Here is a 12,840-nt window from a genome sequence, read left to right on the forward strand (position 1 = left end):
GGGTAGGTGGGGTTGGGTGGGGGGGGGAGGGCGGTTTATTTTTAAATTCTGCCTTCACTCGGTCGCTCGCGCTCTCGCTTCTCGGAGTTGTTTATTCCATTTTCCTCTTCCTGAGGCGGCCGCCTCTGCTGCGCGTGCGCGCTGGAGCGCAGTGGCTTCTGGGTATTGGGGACGAGCGGAAAGACGGTTGAGGGGGAGGGGTGTAGGGAAGGTAGGCTGGCAAGCAGGCAGACAAGCAAGCAAGCAAGCAAGCAAGTAAGCAAGCAAGTCTTCCAAGCTGGGGTCCTTTTGAGGCCCGCGAATCGGCGAAGGCTACGGTGGTTTTTCTCTTAGTGGGCGTTTCAGAAAACTATGCGGGGTAGGAATTCCCCCCCCCCCGCCCAGCAAATGTTCGTGCCTTCTTTTAAAAGTTTAATTTTTAAAGCCGGATTGCATCTTTTATACTGAAGAGGCAAAAAATTAAAAAAAAACCTTCTTCCTGTGACTGCTGCTCTGGACTGAAGCCAGGGAGCAAGGCCAATCCCCAGCTCTGGAGAAACAATGATTTCACTCTCCCCGGGCCTGTTCCCCAAGATTTCCTTCGACTCCTCCTTCTCTGCCCGGCCTGCCGGAAAGGTGTTGAAAGCTCCGGAGCCCTGACATTTTCCAGTCGTCTTAGGATCTGGGCCCAGTCTTGGACAGTGAGACTCCAATTCCTCGCTGAGAGCCACACCTGGGCGGCGGGGCTAGGGCCCTGGCTGAATTATTGTCATTGTCCTCTGGGGCCTCGCCACTGAGTCTGTGGTCCGTGCAAAGCGTCTGGATTGCTGAGCGTGGTCCAACTACTGCCAGTCCGCACTTGTTTCATCCCCTGCTTTTTTACAGTTGCCTCTGAAAGGTAGTTTCCCAGCTCCTACTGGCTTTGGGAGAACAACACAAATAGGCATTTTTGTCTTTCTCGGCATTTGACAATATAGTTATCCGGGAGAGAAATGGTATGCAGATTTTCTCTTGTCATTTTAAGTCTTTGGGGTGGGGGAGGGGCATTTCAGATTTAATTTTATATTAAATAGTTTCTCCTGGTAAAATCGCAAAATTACCAAGCCCAGACTAATCAAATAAATCTCAAGGTAATAGTAAAAGTTCACATCTATAAAGCCTTTTACAACAAATAGCATTTATAAAGGGTGTCCCAAAAGTCTGTTTTAAGCTTTAAAACTTTAAACAACTATACCATCAAGATTTGCAAGCACTTTACATATCTTATGTAATCCTCATGGCACCTCTCTGTGATAGATGCTATTATTCCTATTTTGTAGATGAAGAAACTGAGGAAGAAAGTTTTAAGTGACTTGCCCAGGTTCACAGCTAATATTTGAGATAAGACTAACTACCTAAGCTGCCTAGCTTTCATTCCCAATAGCCCTATGACTTAGGGAATGCAGGTATTAGTATCCCCACTTAACAGGTGAGGAACTTAATAAAAACTTGAAGACATGATGCTACTGTTGGTAATCTTTAAGAAATGCTAGAAAACAAAAGAAGTGGCAGAAAACAATCAGGTGTCCCAGTTTATAAAAAGGTCAATTCTGAGAACTGAACCAGTTAACTTGATAGCAATTCCTAGGAAAATTCTAAAACAGATTTTTAAGCAGATCAGCTCTGACTTATCTAGAGTCACCAATCACCTAATTGCTAAATGTAATGCCCTTTTCTGAGACTTTATCTACCTTTATTTTTCTGTATCATTTAATTCCTAACTCTTGCCCCTTTCATGATTTTCCCCCTCTTCATAGCTTTTCTGATGCTACTTTTTTTTCTGGTTCTCCTTTCTCTCAGACCCAACTCTTGTTGATCTCATGAACTGGGTCATCTTCCTCCTATTCTTTGAGTATAGACTTCCCTTAAAGTTCTGTCCTTAATTCTCTTCCTTTCTCCCCCTTTGACTTCTAACCTAGGTGGTCTCATCTACTTCCAGGACTTTTGTTATCACTTCTATGACTTAAAATATATTATCTTCAAGTCCCTTCCAGCTCTGGAGATATGCATTTTGACCCAACCTCTCCCCTAAGTTCCAGCCCCTGTATTTCAAATTGTTTGATAGACATCCTCATCTAGATGTCACATCTCAAACTCATGTTCAAATTTGATTTCAACCTCTTTCCCCTAAAATATGCTTCTTGCAACTTCCCTTGGCTACACATCTGTGAAATGAGGGGATCTTACACTAATCAACAAGTATTAAAGAGTGTTAATGTAGCATGAACTGTTTTAGGCCATAGGGATACAAATAAAAAATAGGATTCCCTTTTCCTCAATGATCTTAGATCTTATGTTCACGGATAAGTACATACAAGATATATATAGAAAATAAAATGATGGAGCAGGAGGAGGGTGCTTGGGTAATAATGTATAAAAGGGAAAAAGCAGAAAAGACTTTGACAGGTGGTATTAGAATTGAGCCTTGAAGGGTATTTTTGTCCCCTCCACCGACCCTTTCCATCCTATATATACTTCCTATTATGTAGATCTTGCTATATCACTTCCCTACCCAAAAATATTCAGTGGTTACCCATTAGCCATTGCATATAATAAAGGCTCCTCTGTTTGACAACACTGCTGCCAAATTTATCTTCCCAATGTGTTGGACCATATCATTTCCTTTCTCAGAAAGATTGAGTGGCTTCCAATAGATTGAAATGCAAACTCCATAGCCCTGCATTCAAGGCACTTTATACTGTGTCTCCTATTCTACCTTTCCTACTTTATATAACTTTTATTCTTTTTTATTCTGCATTCTAGATCAGTGCTGAGAAACCTGTGCCATGGGTGTCAAAGATGGCATGAGAGTGCTCTGTGGGCGCTTGGCCACCTTCCCTCCCTCTCCCTCTCCACTGTGTCTGATGACATTTTTTCACATTTTCTGGCCCTCTGCCCAGCAGCCCAATGAAAGTGCTTTCTCCCTCCCCTGTGTGGGGTAAGGGGGTGGGGGGGCATTTAGTCTGGGAGGTGGAGTGGGGGTGGAGCCTGGTACTCTGTCTCTAAAAGGATCAACCATCACTGTTCTAGCCAAAGTGGATTACAAGCTTTTTCTTCTTATGGACCTAACCTCTCCTGACTTGGTGCATTTTCACAGACCATGCTTAAAACAGACTGACTATAATTTCAGTGTTATATCTGCCATGAATCCTTCTCTGCCCACTCCACCCCTCTGTGCTAGACATTATCCCTCTCTCTTCAAATATCACCCTTTCCTATTTTTAAGATCTGTATTTGCTTTAAGACATATTCAGCTAGATTATAAACTCTTTGAGGGAAAAGCTTTCATATTCATCTTTGTCTTGGTAGTAATAACACAGTATATGTATGTATTTGTATGCATGTATATATATATGCATATATACTTATATCCATGTATATAGTTCCCTCTTGAAATGAATCAGTACCATCTCTGAACATTTAGAAACATAAATCACCAGGAATCAACATAGTTCTTAAAAGCCAAGGCATCCAAAACTATCATTATTACCCTTTTTAATAGGATTAACAAGACTGGATGATTAGTGGAATGTTACTAGACAGAGTGTATTTTGATTTCACCATTATCTTTGATAAAATTCTTCTGGCCACCTTGGGAACAAAATGGAGCAATATGGTTTTGATGGTAGGTTAGGTGGATATATATAATATATAATGAATAGAGTGCTGAGTATTGGCACTACCTTCCTCATAGAATGGTTGTAAGATCCAAATGAGAGAAAGTATATAAAGTATTCAGCAAGTTTAAAGTGCTGCTTGAATGTCAAGCATTACAATCCCCCCCAAATGCTAATTATTAGATCAATTTTTAACTTGTAAAAGAAGACTCGCTTGCCCCTCTCCAGTTTTTCATTTTTAACAAAGACTTGAACAAAAAGAAGTCATGGAATTGAAGACCACACCTAGTCCTCCTATATACTAAACCTTGTTTTATTATCTCTGATTCTTCCCATTTCCTTACCATTTATATCTAGTTTAATGCCAAATTCTTTTGATCTAACCTCATAATATCATCTACGACTCCTTTCTATTCCCACTACTACCACTTTAGTCTTTATTACAGTAATCCCCAATAGGCCTTCATACCATCATACTTTTCAATCCATTCTTCATACCATTGCCATAATTATTTCCTTTGTGTATAGATAAGATATTATCACACCTCTACTTTTAAAAAAGCAAAAACTTTGCTATCTTCCAATTAACAAGTCAACTTCAGATATCTTTACCTGCCATTCAAAGCCCTTCACAGACTCTCAGTAAATCTACCTATTCATCCTTACCTCAATCATGCCCATACATACTGATGCCAATGCAGTCTTTGTACTACTCACAAAACAAACTACTCCTTGTCCCCAAAACTTAGCCGCATTTTCCCCTCCATTTTCTTTTCTCATATTTAAAATGGCTTCCATTTTTCTCTTCACGTTTTGAAATTACTGTCTTTTAAAGTTCAACTCAAATGCTACCTTCTTCCTGAGTATTTCTTAATCCTCCTGTCAGTAATGATCTTTCTTTGGATCTTGAAAACCTTTGTTTTGTTCATCTCTAATGCATTTAAATGTTATTGTGTATTACAGCTTCATATATATCCTAACAGGTTGTAAATTTCATGAGGATAGCAGTTATATCTTAATCTGCTCACCATTTAGCACAGTACTCTGAGCATAGTGCATGGAAAAGGTTTGTTTAATTGATGTATCAACTTTACAAGTGGCCCAAAATAATTCATATCCTAAATAACAGAATAAATATTAAAAAAACAATTGAAGCATTTTTAATTGCCTGCTAGGAGCCAGTTCTTGTGAAAACAATAAAGAATGAATCAGTCTACGCTCAAGAAGTTTATATCTGTCCAAAAGAATGGGATAAAACAAATGTCTATGTTCATCTTGGGATGGAGAGAGAGAAGTATCTTCACAATCTCTCAGTCTCCAAGAGTCACAAAGGAAATTAAGAAACACTGCAACAGTTACTGGGTTTTTGTTAGTGTTAAAATTTGAATTGGATATTCAATTAAATTAGAAAAGCACCTAATAAAGAAAATTCTGAAAATGAAAAAAGAAAACCTAATGCAAAAAAAAAAATCACTGAATTAAAAAATAAAATTACTTGTTTAAAAAAATATAAAATCAAGATGATAAAGAAGGAAATAAAATTACCAAAATGAAAAAGGAGAATTCATACCAAATGAAAGAGAAATGAAATTATAGAACTATTTTGTCCAATTACATGCCAACAAAATTGATAAATGATTAATAATTAGAAAAGTATAAATATCCACATTAACAAGAAAGTGAATTTAAGTAACCCAATATGGCAGTAGTGGAGGGAAGAGCAAGTTAAAAATGAATTTCCAAAGAAGGGAAAAAAAAAACAAACAGCATCAGATAGATTACAAATTAATTATATTCGATATATAAAACACAGTTAATCTCAGTATTACATAAACTGCTTGCAAAAATAGCAAAAGAAAGGACCCTACCAAACTACCAAGAGATGTGTAAATGTGATCTTAATATCTAAACCAGGGGACGATATAGCAGAGGAGAAAAAAAAAATTAAGAGACCAATATCCCTAATGATTATCAATACAATATTTTCTTTAAAATGTTAGCAAAGAGGCTACAACATTATAAAAAGATTATTCCAGGGCAGCTGGGTAGCTCAGTGGATTGAGAGCCAGGCCTAGAGACTAGGTTCAAATCCGGCCTCAAGACACTTCCCAGCTGTGTGACCCTGGGCAAGTCACTTGACCCCCATTGCCTACCCTTGCCAATCTTCCACCTATAAAGTCAATACACAGAAGTTAAGGGTTTAAAATTAAAATAATAAAAATAAATTAAAAAAAAAGATTATTCACCATAACCAGATTGAATTCATACCAGCAGTGCAAGTTTGGTTTGATATTACCTATAAACATAATAAACTATATTGAAAACAAAAATAATGCAAATAACATAGCTATATAAAGAAAAGAGAAAAAAGTTTTTGACAATATGCAATATATTGTTTAACAACATATTAAAAGGTATATAAATAAAATAAATCTTTTCTTAACATAACAGCATCTCTCAAACAAGGGTCTGGTATTATCTTTGATGGAGATAACACTTTTCCAATAAGATCAGAGGTAAAGCAAGGATTCCTTTTTTACCACAGTTATTTGACATACTTCTAGAAATGTTAGCTGTAGAAATTAGAAAAGATAAAAGAGATGAAAACAATAAGTATAGTTAAAGAAGTAGTAACATCATCCCTTTGTGCAGATGATTGCATGGCAAAGCTTCAACTACCTCTGGAAAAAAAAAGACAAAATTAATCTTGAACAAAAGATCAAGAATCTAAAAAGGAAATCATTTTTTTTTTAAAGTAGGAAAGAAGGATCTTAAGCTATCAGAAGCAGGACTTCTCAAAACACCCTTGTAAGTGGATCAAAAGTAGAGAAGTTAATCACTGAAATAGGTACACAAGAACTAAAGCAATCAATTAACAATATAATGTTTATTAGATTCAAAGACTCCAAATACCAGAGTAAGGATTCACTAATTAACAGATGAACAGAAACTGTTAGGAAAATTGGCATGTCACTCAATAGAAATTAGGGTTAAACCATTATCTCATACTAAATACCACAGTGAACTCCAAATAGAGGATTTAGGTATTAAAAAGTCATATTAAAAACACTCTAGAGAAGTATAGAATAAAGTAACTTTCCCAGATCTGGAGAGGGGAAGTGTTCTTGACCAAATAAGTAACAGAAGAGAAAATGGATGTTTGATTATAGAGAATTGAAAAATTTTGTACAGTCAATGCAAGTAAAGTTAAAAGAAATAGTCAAAGTAATTACTGCAACTTTATCTTTTAAAAGTCTGATATGTAAGCTATATAGGGAATAGATTTAAACATACAAACAAGAAACATTCCCCAATAGATAAAAGGGCCAAAGAAGATAGAAGCAATTTTCAGAAAAAGAAAGGCAAGCTATTTGAAATGCTAAAAACAATTTTAAAAAATGCTCCAAATCATTAATAAGAGAAATGTAAATTACAAAAACTCTGAAGTTCTACCTTACCCATCAGATTTGCAAAGATGCCAAAAAAGGAAAATTAATTTTTGGAGGGGTTGTGGGAAAACAAGTGCACTAATATACTGTTTGCAGAATTGTGAGAGACAGTCCAGCCAATTCTGGAAAGCATCTTGGAATCATATCCCAAAAGTCAATAAACTTTGTACCCTTTGACCCAACAATACCACCTAGTCATATACCCTCAGCAGATAAAGAAGAAAGGAAAGAATTCATGCTGCATGTGTATATTTATAGCAGCACTCTTTATTGTAGCAAAGAATAGAGGGCAAAGTAATTGATCATTAATTGAAGTGTGGCTGAACATATTATGGCATATGAATGTAATGTAATGGAATGTTGTTGTTCCATAAGAAAGTATGGAATGGGATGAATTCAGAGAAATATGAGAAGATGTGTCATGAAATGAACAGAATCAAAAGAACAACTAATAAAATGACTACACAGCATAAAGGAAAACATCTATAAAAGACAACCTGTGATCAATACAATGACCAACTACAACTCAGAAAATTGATAATTCATGCTTTCCTACTCTTGTCAAAGAGATGATGGTGAAAAAAATGTATGAGACATTTTCAGAAATAACATGGATTTGGTTTTGCATGATTGTATTTATCTGTTTCAAGGGGGGCTTTTTTCATTGGAGTATTTGAGTGAGTAGAGGGTTACCTGGTAATATTTATAAAAGGAAAAAAAGTTTCTATGAAATACTAAAATATACACAGTGTTACAAAGAAAAGAACAAAAGGGGATTCTGAAGGGAACACAGACAAGCATAGCGGTTGTAGAAATATTGTGTTAAATGTAATATATATTGTTAAAATCTACATAAGAAATTCATATTATATACAGTTCTCTTTTATTGTATATAACATTGGAAATGACCATATTTATTGGTTTGACAAATTCTTGATAAAAATTTTTTGATGAATCAGACTTCCTACTTTACAATAGTCACAGTTCACATTCTAAGATAGGCAGAGCATTTCAGCATGGCTCAAATCACATTGCATAAGCATGTGCTTTGTCTAGCTGCTGCTGTCCAAACATTTTCAATTAGCCTGTTAAGAAAAAGAAAGCCACGTTATACTCTTAATCATTCAGAGTAATGGAGATCAATGTGATACTCAAAAACAACAGATAAAGATATAATTTAAAAGTTATTTGTTTTTGTTTTCATAGTATATTGGGGGGGAGGGGAGAGCTTGGGTTTATTTTGTTTTGCAGCAACAAATTTCCCTCTCTAATTATGTTATAGGCCAAGGTCATCAAGGATGCTTGATGCTTGGCACTTATTACAAGTGATAGGAAATTGAGTGTAGTTGCAGAGAATCAAATTAGACTCTCAGACTTAATCTGAATGACACATCAATCACTATATTCCCTTTGGATGTTCTGTGTCTTACCTCTGGAGCATAAAGCCTGATGATATGATGCTCTACATGGAAATACTGGGAGGTACACACAAGCTCAGGGCCACACAAAACAAATACAGAGGAAAGTACTATTACATCTTGCTTGCTGTAAATCTCTCAGAGCCTCACCTGAATATTCATCCTAGTATTCTCTCACACATTATGGACCTCACTAAAAAATATTCAACAATAGCTGAAATATTTCTTCTGACTCGTGATCATCTCCACTGATAAACAATAGCTGAAATATTTCTTCTGACTCATGATCATCTCCACTGAATCAGTATCTCTTATTAATGTGATTAAAGTTTTAAAAGTTTGGATTTATCAGGAAAACATATAAATTCCCTCTATCTGGCCTCTGTCTTTATATGGGCAAAATCAGGCCTTTTCACAGGGCCTGATTTTCTTAATATTCATATAAGCCTCCACTCTCCATGAAAAGGTTTCTTTAAGCCTTATAGGGAAGGACAGTGGAACATCTGAGGGTCCCTAGACTTCTAGAGGAAGCAATTCCTGCTCTTTAATTACTAAGTTCTTTCCCTTAACTGTGAAGATAGGATTAATCCTATCCTGCTTGTTTTAAGATTTAATCACCAAAGGTGTAAATACCACCACTTAATTCTTAAGTAAGGGAGGTCTGTGACCCATGTGTGCAAGAGTGGGTGTCAAATCAGAATTGATTGCCCCCTGGGCAGTCCTAAGCAAAGCCTTTGCTGTAATTGGTACACATGAAATGAGAGAAAGGCACAGGAAGTGACAAAAGAAATGGTCTGGATTAAAAAAAAAAACTTCCTGGACTCGCTCTCTTTGGCCTAGAACTGGACCTGGAGGAGCTCTGGCTGGGACCTTGGACTTGGTAAGACTATTCCTAAATCTCTCCCTTAGAACTACATATAGTGAGTGAAAAAGGCTGATTCCCTTAACTTCCCTGGAGGTACTAACCTTCAGAGGGGCCCTTGATTAGGAGGAGACCTTCTGGCTAAAACTCTTGTTAATTGACTTTTAGGCTTTCTAGCTGGGGTCTCTGGAGCCCTGCTGGAGTAAAGCCAAGACTTGAACATGTAATTTAGTTCCTTAAGCTAGATGTCTTACTCTACCCTCTTCTCATGTCTCTACTTTCACTCTCTCCTATATTTTATAAATTGCTAAAAATCATTTTAGAATTGTTATTTATTCAATTCTTGGTGACCACCTCTTTAAATATTCAATCCATCCAAAACCCTAATTTTCCCATTTACATAACATACTATTAGCTCAGTAGTACCTAGGAGAATCTATGAGGTTTGCTATATATCTTTTTTTCTTTTCTATACTTTTTGGAGAATTACACTACTAATCATTTTGGTTCATGTTTGGCACCCCAAAAGAGAACTTCCTTTTTCTTTTCCAGAGCAACCATAACTTACTGCTTTTTTTGTTTAACACACCAATACACAAGCACATGGGGACACACACTACACAATCTTAAACTGGTTTCTTTTTTAGAACACTTAGAAAAAGTATGTTTAATTCTTTTAAGAAATGGCTTGACTGTGTGACCCTGGGCAAGTCACTTGACCCCCATTGCCCACCCTTACCACTCTTCTACCTATGAGACAATACACCGAAGTACAAGGGTTTAAAAAAAAAAAAAAAGAAAGAAATGGCTTGAGGGGGCAAATGGGTGGCTCAGTGGATTGAGAGCCAGGCCTAGAGATGGAAGGTCCTGGGTTCAAATTTGGCCTCAGATACTTCCTAGCTGTGTGACCCTGGGCAAGTCACTTAACCCCCATTACCTAGCCCTTACCACTCTTCTGCCTTGGAGCCAATACACAGTATTGACTCCAAAACAGAAGGTAAAGGTTTAAAAAAAATGGTTTGAGAGGGGACAGCTGGGTGGTTCAGTGGATTGAGAGCTAGGCCTAAAGACAGGAGGTCCTAGATTCAAATATGACTTTAGACACTTCTTAGCTGTGTGACCCTTGGCAAGTCACTTGACCCCCATTGCCTAGCTCTTACCATTCTTTTGCCTTGGAACCAATATAGAGTATTGCTTCTAAAACAGAAGGTAAAGGTTAAAAAAAAAAAAAAGAAAAAAGAAATGTCTTGTCACAGAACAAATGGGAAGTAGGAGATAGAAATGAGAATTTTAGCACTGTGATTAATGACAGACCAGAGTATACCCTCTTGCTTATGCCATTTTCTCCCACAAGGCCATTGTCATAGTACAATATCAGATGCTCTAATAAAACATCCAGCCTTCTTGTCTTTTCTCCTGATCATCCACCCTGACATAAGATAACCTCAACCTTCCTCTGAGCAACAATAGGAACAAACTCCCAATGATCCCTGGTTCAGAATATGCTAATCATTTCTGTCCTGCCCTGAAAACTGACCTACCAGCTGCATTTCAACTTCTTGGACAAAATGGGAAGGGAAACCTTAAACTAACACTGAAATTGTCAGTCTTTAGGGTTTGGGGCATGTCACTCAAATGATTCTTCAAGTACCAACCTTTGACTCTTTTAGACCTAATACTTGTCCACTCTATTCCCCTTTAATGTTTTGATGCATTACTCTTATGCCTTCAGATTTCCTTTAAAGGAGTAGTCTGTTGGTTTCTATATTTTTTTCTTCTTATGGTTTCTCAACTCAATACAGAGGCTTGAATTTAAAAGTCTTCTCTACTGAGTTTCTTCATACATTTGTAAGCAAAAGCCTGGAACTTCTAGACTTATGGTAATATAACCTATGTGACACTCATTCCTGGATCCACATAGAATAAATAATGCCTTGTAGGATTATTAAAAAATTATAGCAATACATCTAACTCATTTGTTCTCACAGCTGGAAAATGACATATTTGAAAACCAATTAGGATAGATGATTACTGTGCTATTCACCTAGAGCAGGGGTCGGCAACGTATGGCTCTCGAGCCATATCTGGCTCTTTTGAGGGCCAGATATGGCTCTTTCTGCAGGAGCCATAAAGTCAATTTTTTTTTCAGGCGCTATTACAGGAGTGCGCACTGTTACAGGAGTGCGTACCGTGAGCACTGTACGGCTCTCACGAAATTACATTTTAAAAAATGTGGTTATGGCTCTCACAGCCAAAAAGGTTGCCGACCCCTGACCTAGAGGGAGGCATGAGAAGATATGTGAACTGATAGAAAGCAGTAAACAAAACACACAATGACTACAACAACATATAATAGCAAGAATAACCACAGAAATCAAAGCCAAACCCCATATAATTAAAGTACATAATCTGGGCCCCAAAGAAAATATATAAAAATACATCTACCTCTATCCTTTCTTTGCAGAAATATGGGACCATTGATGTAGAACACTCATTTTCCTGAACTGCTTTTTTTCTCTTTTTTCTCCTTTGTTATAAAGGGTGGCCCTTTAGGTAGAAGGAAAAGTAGTATATTGGGAAATTAAGCCGATATAAAAACAAAAGATAAAAATTCAAAATAAATTAATATTATTGCTAATAAAGTAATAATAATTAAAAATTAGATTATATGTATGTTCATGTCTGTATGTGTATGGGTATACATATTCAGTTGTCCAGTATTAATAGGGCCCAAGCAAAAGATAGTTTTGAAATAGTGAAACACAGTTATAAAAATGAAATATTTAGAAACATTAATAGAAATCTCAGTTTGCATCAAAAGTGTAAAATGGCAGCCAAAAAAGCTTATACATGTTTACTGATTGATCTTAGATTGTGTTGAGGAGTCTGGTACCTAGAACTGGCTGGGAAGTGTTTGTTGCATTATACCCTGGGTACACATCTGAAGTATTGTTTCCATTTCTGGGTTATTTTGGGAAGGAAAAAAATTTAAGACACAGCTCAAGCACTACCTTCTAATGAAGAATTTACTAATTCCCCAACTGCTGATGCCTTCCCTCATAAAATATTTTGTATTTAAGTATTTTGAATATATTTAAATTTATTAACATTTATGCTATATGTATTTTTGTATGTTTCCCATTAGAATGAAAGGCTCTTTAGGGATTATTTTATTCTTTGTACTTTATCCCTAGGTCTAACACTGTGCAGTACACAAGCTAGTCACTTTACAAATACTATATTTATTGATTGATTGATTGAAGTACATTGCTAATAAAATGAATGTCCAAAGTGTCAACTAGAATGGCAAAAAGCCTCAACTTTGAAGTAGTCCTACCAAATTCCTTTTATGACACAAATATGGTACTGATTCCAAAGCCAGGGAGATCAAAAACAGAGAAAGAAAACTACAGACCAATCTCCCTAATGAACATAGATGCAAAAATCTTAAATAGAATACTAGCAAAGAGACTCCA

The sequence above is a fragment of the Gracilinanus agilis genome, chromosome 3 (assembly GCF_016433145.1).
Source record: "Gracilinanus agilis isolate LMUSP501 chromosome 3, AgileGrace, whole genome shotgun sequence".
Classification (NCBI taxonomy): Eukaryota; Metazoa; Chordata; class Mammalia; order Didelphimorphia; family Didelphidae; genus Gracilinanus; species Gracilinanus agilis.